Raw genomic sequence first — 13,505 nt, 5'->3', positions numbered from 1 at the left:
ATGAATGAGGATATAAGTATGTCTTTAAAATTGTAACCTTTTCTAATATATTTTAAAGCCAACTTGCAAATAAACCAACTGTGATGCAAATTCAGTTATCCTGATGGAGGGGTGTGCGTGTGTATAGATACCACATGTTAATTTTAGCTGTGTTCCAAGACTCAAGAATGTTAGATCGCAGTGTCCTTTATGGAAAGTGGACTTGATGCTGTCACACATTCACAGATGTCGGGGTCTTTGACAGACTCAGTAAGTGGTGCCCTCTTGTCCTGCCCAGGCTTTGATGGAATTGGGAGCTATACACAAAGTAATAGTACAGGCCAAAATACTCATTTGTCACTGATGGAGGTTAAGTTGGAGGGCTCAGCTTGGGGTGAAAAGCGAGCGGTTCTGCTGAGAGAGTCTCAGGGTTAGGCCATGTCCCCGCAGAGCATGGGGCCCACGTGGGGCCCTGGGTCTGGGGAAGCTGCTGCCCCATCTGATCAGCTGCTCCATCTCAGGAGGGGAACAATTCCAGACCCATATGGGAGACACCCTCCTCACTAACAGTGGGCTCCTTCCAAACTCTCCTTCCCTCTATCGATTGTTTTAATATCTTGAAAGAAAATGTTAGTCTCTGAGTTGTGTCCTACTCTTTAAAACCCCATGGACTGTAGCCCTCCAGGCTCCTCTGTCCATGGGATTCTCCAGGCAAGAATACTGGAGTGGGTTGCCCTGCCCTCCTCCAGGGGATCTTCCTGACCCAGGGATCGAACCCAGGTCTCCTGCATTGCAGGCAGATTTTTACCATCTGAGCCACCAGAGAAGCTCTTTGATATCATGTTTTTCCAAACAGATAAACTGTGTTTCATAGGTGTTTGTTGAAGTCAAATAGTAAAGCAGCATTCCCTTTCTCCGTATGAACATAGCTACTTGTAGTTGACCCCAAAAAGAGGAAACAAGCGATGGTTTTTATTTATTTGTTTTTGGCTGTGCTGGGTCTCCGTTGCTGCACGCAGGCTTTCTCTGGTTGGAGAGGCTTCTCTTGTAGGGCGGGAGCTCTAGGCACACCGGCTTAGTTGCTCCTCAGCATCTGAGATCTTCCCAGACCAGGGATCGAACCCATGTCCCCTGCATTTGCTCTCATATTCTTAACCATTCAACCACCAAGGAAGACCAACAAGCAATGCTTTAACAGTTTATTTTTCTGGGGCCAATTTTAAATGTTTCATGTTAGCATGAATAAGTTCAGTGACCAAAGAATTATGTTAGGGTCCTTCCTGGTTTGCGATTTGGGACCCAGCCGTAGTCTGCTTAGGTCCAGTGCTGAGTTTGAGTTACTGTTAGCAAACCAGGCAGCAGTGGCTGTGGAAATATAGAGTTCATTTCACGTAGTAAACACGTGGGGCAGTTTTCCTGGGGCCATGAGAATGTAGGAAGACTGTTCCCAGGAATGCTGTTCATGTTTGGTGCTCTGTCATTAGGGAAGGCAGGTGAGTAAGACAGAGAGAGGTGAACTCAGAACATTGCGCTGTGTTCTGAGGTTGTCTGAACGGAGCATGAGTAGATCTGCTTCCAGACTCGCCCCTTGACTGGCTGGAATCTGGTTGGTGTTAAGGAAGACCTTTCTGGCTTTTCTCCCCCGCTGCTTCTGTGTACAGGCACCTCCCTCACCCCCCACCCCCAGCTTAAGACCTGGCTGGTGTTATAAATAACTTTTCTTCATAAAGGTGGCCCTCTGAGGGCATCATTAGGGAATCAGAGCAGTTGTAAAGGAGCAGTGAAAGTTGCAGGTCGTGGGATGTGCCAGCCCCCACGGAAGGCAGCGTGCACATTTACACTGACTGAGTCAGTGCTGAGGTTGCTGGTATTTGTGGATCCATTCATAATGAAACTAGGATTTTTCCTTTGAATTTTTAAAAAGAATACAACTCAAATTTCAAATGTCTCTGAAAGTCAGATGTTCCTCTTTTATTTTGAGAGCATGTTATTTGAGGGGGGAAAAGGTCGTTGCTACACAAACTCTAGTCCGATGGATGGAAATATATATGAACATAGTCCCTCCCCATCCCCCAGCCCCTCATGGAAAACTTAGACAGTGTATATGAAAGTCAGGATTCTGACAGCCCCTATTGTGGTGGGAGCACAATAGATTACTCTGGAAACCTCAAGTCCAGTTTGAGTTGGAGAGAATGAGATTAGTTAGCTTGCAGGGAAAGTGTCCAGGCCACCCGCCCTCTCTCCTTTATGAGGAAGGTGACAGCTGAAAAGAGCCAGGATCCGCCCTGTGGCAGCAGTGACAGTTGAGCACAAAGAGGGTGTGCTCCTGACCTCTGCCTGTCCTTGGTCCCTGCTCCTCCACGCGGTGGGGGTGGGGCTGGAGCAGTAGGGGGTGGGGGTAGGGACGTGGGGGTGGGGGTGGGGGTAGGGAGGTGGGGGTGGGGGTGGGGGGTGGTTGTTGCAGGTTGAAACTTTTCACTACGTCTTCAGTTGTGCTTAGGGACCCAGACTTGGGCATTTTTCTCTTGGATGGTTTAATGTTCTTAGCCAGTTGATCAGAGGAAGTCTTTTGCTGCCCCAAGGCTTTGTGTTCTCTGGAAATTAAATGCAGGCGGGGTAGTAGTCTTTGTATGAATGAAAGGGAAGGACCCTGAGATCCAGCCTGACCCCTCCCTAGCCGGTCAAGCAGTGATTTCCACCAGCAGGGTGGATTTATACGAAGTGAAAAGTGGTCAGTGAGGTGACGCAGTGATGGACAGTGTGAGCGCCCAGCAGGAACCTGTTGCTTTCAGGTCGGAACTGGGCTTTGCTCATGTTTCTTTCGTGGGATCACACTTGGCCGCACACTGGAAGCATGAGTGGGGTGCCCAGGCCCTGCCCCAGAGACTTTGATTAAATGGGATGAACCCCGTTCTGGCCCCAAGGGCCGCACCGCACCAGGACTGCCTGCGGGAGCTCTGGGCTGTCTTGTTCTGAGCATCCTGGCTCATTGCCTCTCTTCCTGGTTTTCAGACTTGAAGGTTTTCTAAAAGTTAAATGCTATTAGGTAATTTCAGGAAGCATTCTGACTAGCTCTGACAGAGAGCTTATTTGGGACTGTCCTGGTGACCCAGTGGTTAAGGATCCATGCTTAACAGAGCCCACTCCAGTACTCTTGCCTGGCAAATCCCATGGATGGAGGAGCCTGGTCGGCTGCAGTCCATGGGGTTGCTAAGGGTCAGGCACGACTGAGTGACTTCACTTTCACTTTCATGCATTGGAGAAGGAAATGGCAACCCACTCCAGTATTCTTGCCTGGAGAATCCCAGGGACGGGGGAGCCTGGTGGGCTGCAGTCCATGGGGTCGCTAAGAGTCAGACACAACTGAGCGACTTCACTTTCACTTTTCACTTTCATGCATTGGAGAAGGAAATGGCAACTCGCTTCAGTGTTCTTGCCTGGAGAATCTCAGGGACAGAGGAGCCTGGTGGGCTGCTGTCTATGGGGTCGCACAGAGTCGGACACAACTGAAGCGACTTAGCAGCAGAAGCAGCTTAACAGAGCAATCTGTTTGGCAGAGGGCACAGGTTCAATCCATGGTCTGGGAACTAAGATCCCACATGCTGTGCAATGTGGTTAAAAAAAAAAAAAAGAGGGCGCCTATTAAATTGAGGTGACTTAGGGCGTTTAGGGTTGTCAGCCTGGGAGGAACTGGGGCTGTTGATACAGTGGGCTTGATGTCCATGGGCTCTGTGCGTGTGGGGCTCAGTGGGTATGGGGCACTGTCTGTGAGGGCCTTGAGCATCCATGGATTTGGGCATTCTGGGCAGGGGACGTCCTTGAACCTGCACCCCATGGTATGAGGGGTGACTCGTTAGAGCAAAGCTGGGAAACGGGGATTTGAACTCCACTCCCTTCAGCACTGCTCCAAGGTGGTTCGTCCTGGAGGAGACTGAGGATGGAATCTGGGGGAGCAGCAGTTAGTTATACTGCGCCGTCTCCAGACAGAGCTGTTGGGGTGTGTGGCCCTGGAGCTCAGCGTGGGGTTGCCGTGGGAATCCCTGCCCTGCTCCTCCGAGTGCTGGCCAGTGTTTCCCCCGATCTGTGATCTTGGACGCCAGCTCTGCACTCAGCTTCATGTGTTTTCATTCTCTTCTGAGACCAGCTACTCAGTTTTATTCATTCACTTTACCCCTGTGGCCCACTTCACGGACTTTGCCGCTTTGGGCTCTGGCTATGATTTCCTTTTCCGTCTCCTTTGGTTCATGTTTTATACTCTTTTTTGTGTAGGTACGGGGAGGTCGTGGGAGGGGGCGATGGAGTGAGAGGGTTGGAAAACCAGAGGGGAGTGGGGTATTGAGAAATAACGGGACTGGAACCAGGCCGGTGCTTGATGGGAGGCTGGGGCCAGAGGGCAGAGGTCCCGCCCTTGGGCAGAGGGTCAGTCAGGGCAGCAGCTGAGCAGGGTTGACAGAGGGGCCTGAGTTTGCCTGTGTACGCTGGCACTGACCATTCCCATGAGCTCAATGTGCCTGCCTAGGCAGGGTCTCTGCCCTTGAAGTATCCACAGAGAGAAGACACCCCTTGGGTCAGGTGGTCCAGATATTTGCTTGCTGAAAGTCAAGTTTTCTAAAGCTCATCCTTCTAGCTCTGTGAATATTGCTTATTTCATGGGGAGGAGTCTTTTTTTTTTTTTCTTTAATGAGATATCTTTATGTTGTTCTCTGTTTGGCTGAGAATTTCTATCTTTTCCTTTTATTTTGACAACTCGTTGGAAAATTCTTACCACTCTGCTAACTTTCAAGATGCCTAGAAACATTTTATAGACAGTATGGAACGTTGCTGTCTGATCAGTTTAGTGAAACCATAAGAAATCACTTTATGAAAAGCACCCTAGAGACAGTAAATCTTTCCTAAGAGTTATTTCAGAATTCCTTAGTTTGCAGAGCTACTTTTTTAAAAACTATAATGTAGTCTGTGGGTCAGACCTTGAAAAGAACACCCCTAGTTAACGTCCTGCTGATGCTCAGAATATCTCAAAAGGAGGGCTGACGTTTTAGCCATAGGCTGAATGCATAGTCTGCCTGGCTCAGGCCACAGCAAGGACCCGGTGTACTCAGCCATCATTAGTGCTGCCATTAAGCAAACGTGCATTTCTTGACTGTCATATGGGAGTTTGACCAGATAATTCAGCGTGGCATTTTACAGACATCTTAATGAGAGAGTGGAATGTTTGATTTTAAACTTTTTAGAAAGCCATCACCTTGTTTTTCTTAAACAAGGTGCTTTTGTATTTGTTATGAGTGTGTGAGATGAAATGTGATCATCTAAGTAGCCCCAGAGAAGACACGTCTTCAGAGTCATTTTGGAACTGGTGTCTGATTTTCTGAAGTCAATTTAGATTTACCTGTGTAAGTTCAGGCCTAGGATTGGGCCACTATCCTGAAAGTCTGAAGTCTTCAAGAAACTGAAAGTCTCTTGGCATTAATAGAATTAAATTAATAATAGAATTAAAAGGACTTGGGTCTTTCCCCGTGGTCCAGTGGTTAAAACTTTGCCTTCTGAAGCAGAGATGTAGGTTCGATCCCTGGTCAGGGAGCTAAGATCCACATGCCTCATAGCCAAAAATCCAAAACATAAAACAGAGACAATATTACAACACGTTCAATTTAAAAATGGTCCACATTAAAAAAAAAATCTTAAAAATATTACAAGAAACTTATTTTATTAGTAACTGTCTTTGTCTTCTCTTCTGTTTTTCTAGTTGTAAAACAACAGAGAAGTCTGAAATACATGATTTAAGGAGAGAGGCATTTTCATTTCAGTTTTTTTTTTCCCTTCTTTTGCTCAGAACATATGGAAAGGATAAACTCAAGTTTGAAATATTAGTGCTCATTTTTATTTTATATCAGAAATTAGTTGTTGCTAGTTTCCTAAGGTTCTTTAAGGAATAGTTGGAAAGGTTCTGAAAAATAACATTTTTTCCCTAAATTCTAGAAGACTTATCAATTGACCAAGCTTTCGGTCAACAATAAACATTCCTTTCTTTGATGATTCAGAGTTTTTCTTAGTCTTCTGATGCCATAGGGCCAGAAGTGCCGAGACAGCTTGCTGAACCAGCTTTTGTTTTACTTTCACATATAAACCAAAGGCTATTTTGATTTCAGGTCAGCAGTCTCGATTTATAATAGAATATGACTTACTTTTTAGACGTGAGCATTTTAGGTGGCCCACAGTTGTTTTGGAAAACAAGTGGCAGGTGGTCCCATTCAGCTTTACCCGTTGAGATGCATTTACCTCCCCGAGATGGAGCGAAAGTAATTGTATCTGGCAGAGAGCAGAGTCAGATTGTCTTCACTGCTAATTATTCACCGACTTCCATCTCTGCAGCTTCCCATTTTAATTCAGACAGTAAGTGTCTGCAAATGTCTGTGCTAAATATTCTCTTGCTATCAGACAGCCTCGAAGAGTGTGTGTGCACGTCTGTGTCTAAGAATTGATAATTTTCCTTCTTTTCCTTCTCTTTCTCTGCTGGTTTATTTGTAGTAAGTTAGTGGAAATAGATAATCACGTCATCTTTTCCCCCCAATTCTGGTGGCCACTTTCCAGCACTGATTAGTCCACTGAATTAGGAGGATGTCCCTCTTCCAGAAGCACCCATGGAAGGCGGGGCTTGGAGACCTCAGCTGTTACCATTTCAACTGTGTTTATTTTCTCAAAGAAGAGTCTCACTTAATATATTCTAGAAATGAAATTCTCATGTGACTTTGGATCCTCTGGAGTAAGGATCATTTAGATTTGTAGCCCAGGCCCATCGGTTGTTTAAATAGAAATCACCTCCGTCACTGACTTCCTGGTCAGCTTGGAGTCTTGGTGCAAGGATCCTGAAGCATTTGCTCATCTCATGTCTATCAGGGACCATCCCTTTTTGACTTTCTTAGACTCAGTCCTGTTGTGGCCTCACTGGGGAGACTTGAAGGCTGAGAGAGAGCCACGCCAGTGGATAAACTGCACTGAGACGGCTTAAGGCCAAAAGGCAGAGGTGCTAGACAGCCAGGCAGGGCCAGGTTAAAGGTTAAGCTGGTGTCTGTCTGGAGACCCAGCTGGAGGCAGCCACAGCCTTGTGGGCTGGGAGCGCCTTCGTGGCAGGTCCCTGCATGCCTTGCTGTCCTGTCTGGGCCAGTGGGAGCCCCTGGCCCCCACCCGTCCCCCGGTCCCCTGTGCCTGGGCAGACTTGGGGTAGAGAAAGAGGTGACAGGCAGCGCAAGGCCAACTTGTCCCCTTGCTTAGGACTGATTCCAGCCCCATGCTGACCAGCATGGAAAATTTCAGCTCTTCTTTTTTCCTTTTTTTTTAAACCACCTCCCTGAAATGTAAACAGTTGAATTATTTTCCAGTTTGGTCAGGGAAGCAGAGAATCACGTGTGTAATATTTTTGTAATAGGCAGAGTTACTCATTTTTGTTTTACTAAGTCTTTCCCTTCAAATAACCCTTGGCTGTTTTCTCATCCTTCCCGTTTGGGCTGAAACCTTCACACAGGACACCGGAGGGGCCAGCACGTCCAGGAGAGATGGAGACCACTCTGCCACCAGCTCTGAAAACAACCCCAGTCCTTTAAGTACCATGTTCTGACTCACCGGCTTTGCCTTTAAGTAGACTTTCGGCTTGTTCAAGGGTTAGTACCTCTTGTTTGTGAACTATATTGAGGACACAACAGCACAGCTGTTCCTGTTTGTATTGTTGTGGTTTAAATGATGCATTTCAGTTCTCTCTTTCAGGGGTTACTTCTCTCTCTACTCTGCTTCCTCTAGTGCCTGGTAATGAATTTGCTGTTTGATACTGTGATTTTGGTATGCTGTTATTTGGAAGAGAGTTTTTCCTCTTTTGTGATGGTGCACGTGTAGGAGGGAAGGCAGCCATGACCTTGTGTGTGACAACTTCTGTGACCTGGGCCCAACCCTGCCAGCTTCGGGGAGCCAGGCTCCTTTTCAGGAAGTTGGTAGGGCTGGGCTCTGAATTAGCATCTGACATCAAATCCATTGTGTTTTTTCTCTATACCTTCCTCTTTCTAGAAAGGAATGTGTATGAACTCAAAATGTCCCTCTTCCTCCAGCAGTTTCGTTGATACTGATGCTTTCGCTGAGTTGTGTTTCTTTTCCTTCTTCTTTCTCTTTCTTTAGGTTTTGAACTGTGGCTTAAATCATTTACACTCTCCACCCTCCTCTTGGGCACAAAAGTAAATCGAGCCTTATGGAATCTCACTGCTCAAACTGGTGACAGCCACATTTTAGAGAACTCAAGAAGAGCCACGATGGGCATTCTTGAGATAAATTGTTGGGGCTGTGAGTAGCAGGCCTGATGGAACCCCTGAGATGGGGGTGGGCGAGTGTCAGGCCATGAGGACAGCGTCGTGTCCCACTGTGTGGTCCCATAAGGTGTCAGGGGACCTTATTTCCTTGGCGTGAGGGGATGGAGAGGTGATGTCCCAGGCATGCACGGGGCTGGCATCCCTGGATTGCAGATGCTTTCACGTGGGCTTTAGAGACCTGCAGAGGAAGCCTCTGCCTGTGCAGTGATGACCTTACTGTATTGCTTGAGGTGCTCATTCCTAAAGTAGTGAGTCTTGAGCTGCTGCAAGAATGTCCACTTAGCTGTGCAAGTATTTCAAGAATGCTTTCCTGTGTGTGTGTGTGTGTTCAGTCGCTCAGTCGTGTCCGACTCTTTGTGACCCCATGGACTGGAGCCCATTAGACTCCTCTGTCCGTGGGATTCTCTAGGCAAGAATACTGGAGTGGGTTGCCATTTCCTTCTCCAGAGTATCTTCCTGATCCCCCCACCAGGGATTGAACCCGAATCTCCTACACTGGCAGGAGGATTCTTTACCATTGAGCCACCAGGGAAGCCATGCTTTCCTAAGATAATGAATGTTCTTTGTTAATCTTCATGGACTTAAAGCATTCCACTTTTACCAGTGAAAATATAGGAATATGCTTGTAGTCTTGGGCTGAGTTTAGTACAGCGGATTCATTCTAAGATCCCATAGTGATGTTGTTGAATTGTCAGAGAACTGGGAAAAGACCTAAGTGAAAAACAGCCAAGTCTGAAATCCAGTGGAAAATAGATTCTTTGCCCAGTTAAGTATCTGATAACTGAGTTATTTGTTAGTTATATCAACGGTATTTTTAGGAGTCAGTATCTATCTCATCCTTAGGTTTCCAGTTATTTTGATTCTTCAACAGACGCTAAAGGATACAAGGACCATGGGACTGGAAAAAAATTTTTTTCTACAGAGATTAGACTAACTGAATCTTACTATGGTAATTAATTGGCAGAAAATCAATAATTCATCAAGAAGTCTCTCAGCCAGTGGTGGCAAAAGACAGTGCAGTGAATGCTGGTGAATTTAGGAGAATGTACAAGTGTCAGTGAGCTAATTGGGTGAATTTACATACAGTGTACTGTATTGTCAGACAAGACTAGTCATTTGGGAAATTTGTAGGAGGTTACTGGAGACCGAAATGTTAAAATACTTTAACTATTTGTCTGTCCCTAAAGAGAAGCTTGGACTGCAAGGAGATCCAACCAGTCCATTCTGAAGGAGATCAGCCCTGGGATTTCTTTGGAAGGAATGATGCTAAAGCTGAAACTCCAGTACTTTGGCCACCTCATGTGAAGAGTTGACTCATTGGAAAAGACTCTGATGCTGGGAGGGATTGGGGGCAGGAGGAGAAGGGGACGACAGAGGATGAGATGGCTGGATGGCATCACTGACTCGATGGATGTGAGTCTGAGTGAACTCTGGGAGATGGTGATGGACAGGGAGGCCTGGCTTGCTGCGATTCATGGGGTCGCAAAGAGTCGGACATGACTGAGCGACTGAACTGAACTGAAAGAGAAGCCTCAAGATGTGCGTATTTGGCTAAATGAGTAAAGTGAAACTGCCGTTTTTGCATTGTCCTCTGATTAAGAAATGTTAGTTTATTTGTTTTAAAGAAAGCAAGTAAATTTTTTTCTCAAATTTGTTTTCTTGTGTGAGTTGCCATCTAAAAGTTACTTTTTTTTTTTTAAGAAAATTTAAAGAATCATTTATTTTTGGTGGCACTGGGTCTTCTTTGCTATGTGCAGGTTTTCTCTAGTTGCAGCCACTGGGGCTCCTCTTCACTGCAGTGCGCGGGCTTCTCAATGCCGGGGCTTCTCTTCCTGCAGAACTCAGGCTCTGGGCGCGTGAGCTTCAGTAGAGGTGGCTCTTGGGCTCTAGAGGGTGGGCTCAGTAGTTGTGACACACAGGCCTAGTTGCTTCGAGACATGAGGAATCTTTCTGGACCAGGGGTAGAACCCGTGTCCCTAGCACTGGCAGGTGGATTCTTATCCACTATGCTGCCAGGGAAGTCTTAAAAGTTCTTTTTAAAATGTTTTAGTCTTAGAATCTTTTTATACTCTTAAAAATTATTGAGAGCTTTAAGGAGCTTTTATGTATGTAACAAATATCTTTTGATATTTATTCTGTTAGGAATAAAATCCAAGAAAAAATTTAAAAGGTCATTATTAAATTTAAAAAATAACAAACCAACTGCTTGTTAACGTAAATACCAGTTTTATGAGAAGTAACCATTTTCTGAAACGAAAGAAACCTGGTTGAGAAGAGTGCTTTATAATTTTTTGCAAACATTGCTAATATCTGGCTTAACGGAAGACAGCTGCATTATCTCATCTTATACCTACATTCATTCTGATATAATGATTGTTTTGGTTTTCATGTATGAAGAAAATCCAGCCCCACACAATAATGTAGATGCACAGGGGGAGTGTTTTAATACCTTTTTAGAGTAATGTGGATTCTTTAATGCTGTGCTAAACGAGTGATACTTTCTTAAAGGTTGGTTGAGATATAAATTTTGAAACCTGATCTATGAACTTTTAAAACCCTATTCCATATATGATTGTGAATATCATGCGTTGGTCATTTGGAAAATCTCCCAAATGTTGATATATATAATTTTTCATAAATTTGCAAAAATATCATTTTGCAAAAGTTATCTCACCAGTGAGAAAATATATATAGGGAAGTTGTCAGTTCAGTTCAGTTCAGTTTTTCAGTTGTGTCCGACTCTTTATGACCCCATGATCCACAGCACGCCAGGCCTCCCTGTCCATCACCAACTCCCGGAGTCCACCCAAACCCATGTCCATCGAGTTGGTGATGCCATCCAACCATCTCATCCTCTGTCATCCCCTTCTCCTCCTGCCCTCAATCCCTCCCAGCATCAGGGTCTTTTCCAATGAGTCAGCTCTTCGCATGAGGTGGCCGAAGGATTGGAGTTTCAGCTTCAACATCAGTCCTTCCAATGAACACCCAGGACTGATCTCCTTCAGAATGGACTGGTTGGATCTGCTTGCAGCCCAAGGGACTCTCAAGAGTCTTCTCCAACACCACAGTTCAAAAGCATCAATTCTTCGGTGCTCAGCTTTCTTTGTAGTCCAGCTGTCACATCCATACATGACCACTGGAAAAACCATAGCCTTAACTAGACGGACCTTTGTTGGCAAAGTAATGTCTCTGTTTTTTAATATGCTGTCTAGGTTGGTCATAGCTTTGCTTCCAAGGAGTAAGCGTCTTTTAATTTAATGGCTGCAATCACCATCTGCAGTGATTTTGGAGCCCAGAAAGATAAAGTCAGCTACTGTTTCCACTGTTTCCCCATCTATTTGCCGTGAAGTGATGGGACCGGATGCCATGATCTTCGTTTTTTGAATGTTGAGCTTTAAGCCAACTTTTTCACTCTCCTCTTTCACTTTCATCAAGAGGTTTTTTAGTTCCTCTTCACTTTCTGCCATAAGGGTGATGTCATCTGCATATCTGAGGTTATTGATATTTCTCCCGGCAATCTTTATTCCAGCTGGTGCTTCCTCCACCTCCATGTTTTTTTACCTTTTGGCTGTACACACGGAATGTGGGATCTTAGTTCGCAGACCAGGGATCAAACCTGTGCCCCATGCATTGGCAGCAAGGAGTCTTAACCACTGGACCACCAGGGAAGTCCCCCTGGTTTGGTTTCTTTTCTATAAAATGTCTTCCAAAGAGCCATGTCTGAATCACCCCGGTTTGTATATCATGCCTTCAAGTAAAAGTGGATGTTTCATGAAAAAGTGGCTCATTTGCCCCTCCGCGTGGTCTCCCAGGTGTTTTTCCTGGAAACCCCTGCTGCCTGTGGCATGTAGCTTTTGCTGTGTGCTGCCCTTTCATGCACAGAATGTTGAAAAGCTTGCACTCCAGGACTGAGCTTTGATAAAATTATTTTTCTTCTTTATCAAGGAGACCCTCCTTTTACCTGATCATTTTAGCTGCCGCTGTGCAGCACAGTTACCGGCACAGTTTGGACCACTGCCTTGTGCTAACATGCCGGCAGTTTTACATACGGTTACTTCTGTACTGTGGATGCAGCCAAACAGGCAAATAGTGTCTGAGGGTCATCATGAAAGTATTTTGACCTCACAGATCTCTTGGACGAGCCTGTAGGATGCCAGCAGGGCCATGCTGCTGCTGCTAAGTCGCTTCAGTCGTGTCCGACTCTGTGCGACCCCATAGACGGCAGCCCACCAGGCTCCCCCGTCCCTGGGATTCTCCAGGCAAGAACACTGGAGTGGGTTGCCATTTCCTTCTCCAATGCATGAAAGTGAAAAGTGAAAGTGAAGTCGCTCTGTCGTGCCCGACTCTTAGCAACCCCATGGACTGCAGCCTTCCAGGCTCCTCCATCCATGGGATTTTCCAGGCAAGAGTACTGGAGTGGGGTGCCATTGCCTTCTCCGAGCAGGGCCATAGTTTACACTTTTGAAGGTTGTTGCTTTAAGACCTTTGGGGAAATTGCCAAAGGCAGCAGGAGCTAGACCTGGCTTGTCCTAATTGAGGATTCCAGAAATGAGATGGATCACATACAGTGTGCTGGGTGGTGTAGGGGCAGGCGAGGCGTGCAGATTGCTGGAAAGTGGAGCTTTTGTTGCGGACATCACTTCATGCACCCTGAATATCTAAGTCAGTGCCTGGTATGTTATGCAAGAAATATAGGTAGTCCTTTGATAATTAGACTAAGAGTGAATAGTAGCTGACTTTATTTTCTGGGCTCCAAAATCACTGCAGATGGTGACTGCAGCCATGACATTAAAAGACACTTACTCCTTGGAAGCAAAGTTATGACCAACCTAGACAGCATATTAAAAAGCAGAGATGTTACTTTGCCAATAAAGGTCCGTGTAGTCAAGGCTATGGTTTTTTCAGTAGTCATGTATGGATGTGAGAGTTGGACTATAAAGAAAGCTGAGCACTGAAGAATTGATGCTTTTAAACTTTGGTCTTGGAGAAGACTCTTGAGAGTCCCTTGGACTGCAAGGAAATCCAACCAGTCCATTTTGAAGGAGATCAGCCCTGAGTGTTCACTGGAAGGACTGATGTTGAAGCTGAAACTGCAGTACTCTGGCTACCTGATGCGAAGAGCTGACTCATTGAAAAAGACCCTGATGCTGGGAGGGATTGAAGGCAGGAAGAGAAGGG

General features: G+C 45.8%; 1 protein-coding gene across 6 annotated transcripts in view; it reads left to right on the top strand.

Moving 5' to 3' along the window:
- The window catches only part of SIPA1L2 (signal induced proliferation associated 1 like 2), a 247,297-nt gene that overhangs the window by 38,371 nt on the left and 195,421 nt on the right, over positions 1 to 13,505 (top strand). Inside the window, exon 1 of one of the 6 annotated variants that reach the window (XM_061404832.1) lies at positions 4,658 to 7,634. The exons of the other annotated variants lie outside the window; for them this stretch is intronic. The gene's annotated coding sequence lies outside the window, so the exon portion shown is untranslated. Of the gene's footprint in view, positions 1 to 4,657; positions 7,635 to 13,505 lie in introns of those variants that run through there. 6 annotated transcript variants of the gene reach the window in all.

Source organism: Bos javanicus, chromosome 28 (assembly GCF_032452875.1).
Source record: "Bos javanicus breed banteng chromosome 28, ARS-OSU_banteng_1.0, whole genome shotgun sequence".
Lineage (NCBI taxonomy): Eukaryota > Metazoa > Chordata > Mammalia > Artiodactyla > Bovidae > Bos > Bos javanicus.
Note: the sequence above shows the minus strand (reverse complement) of the source record. Positions and strands in the feature narration are given on the sequence as shown.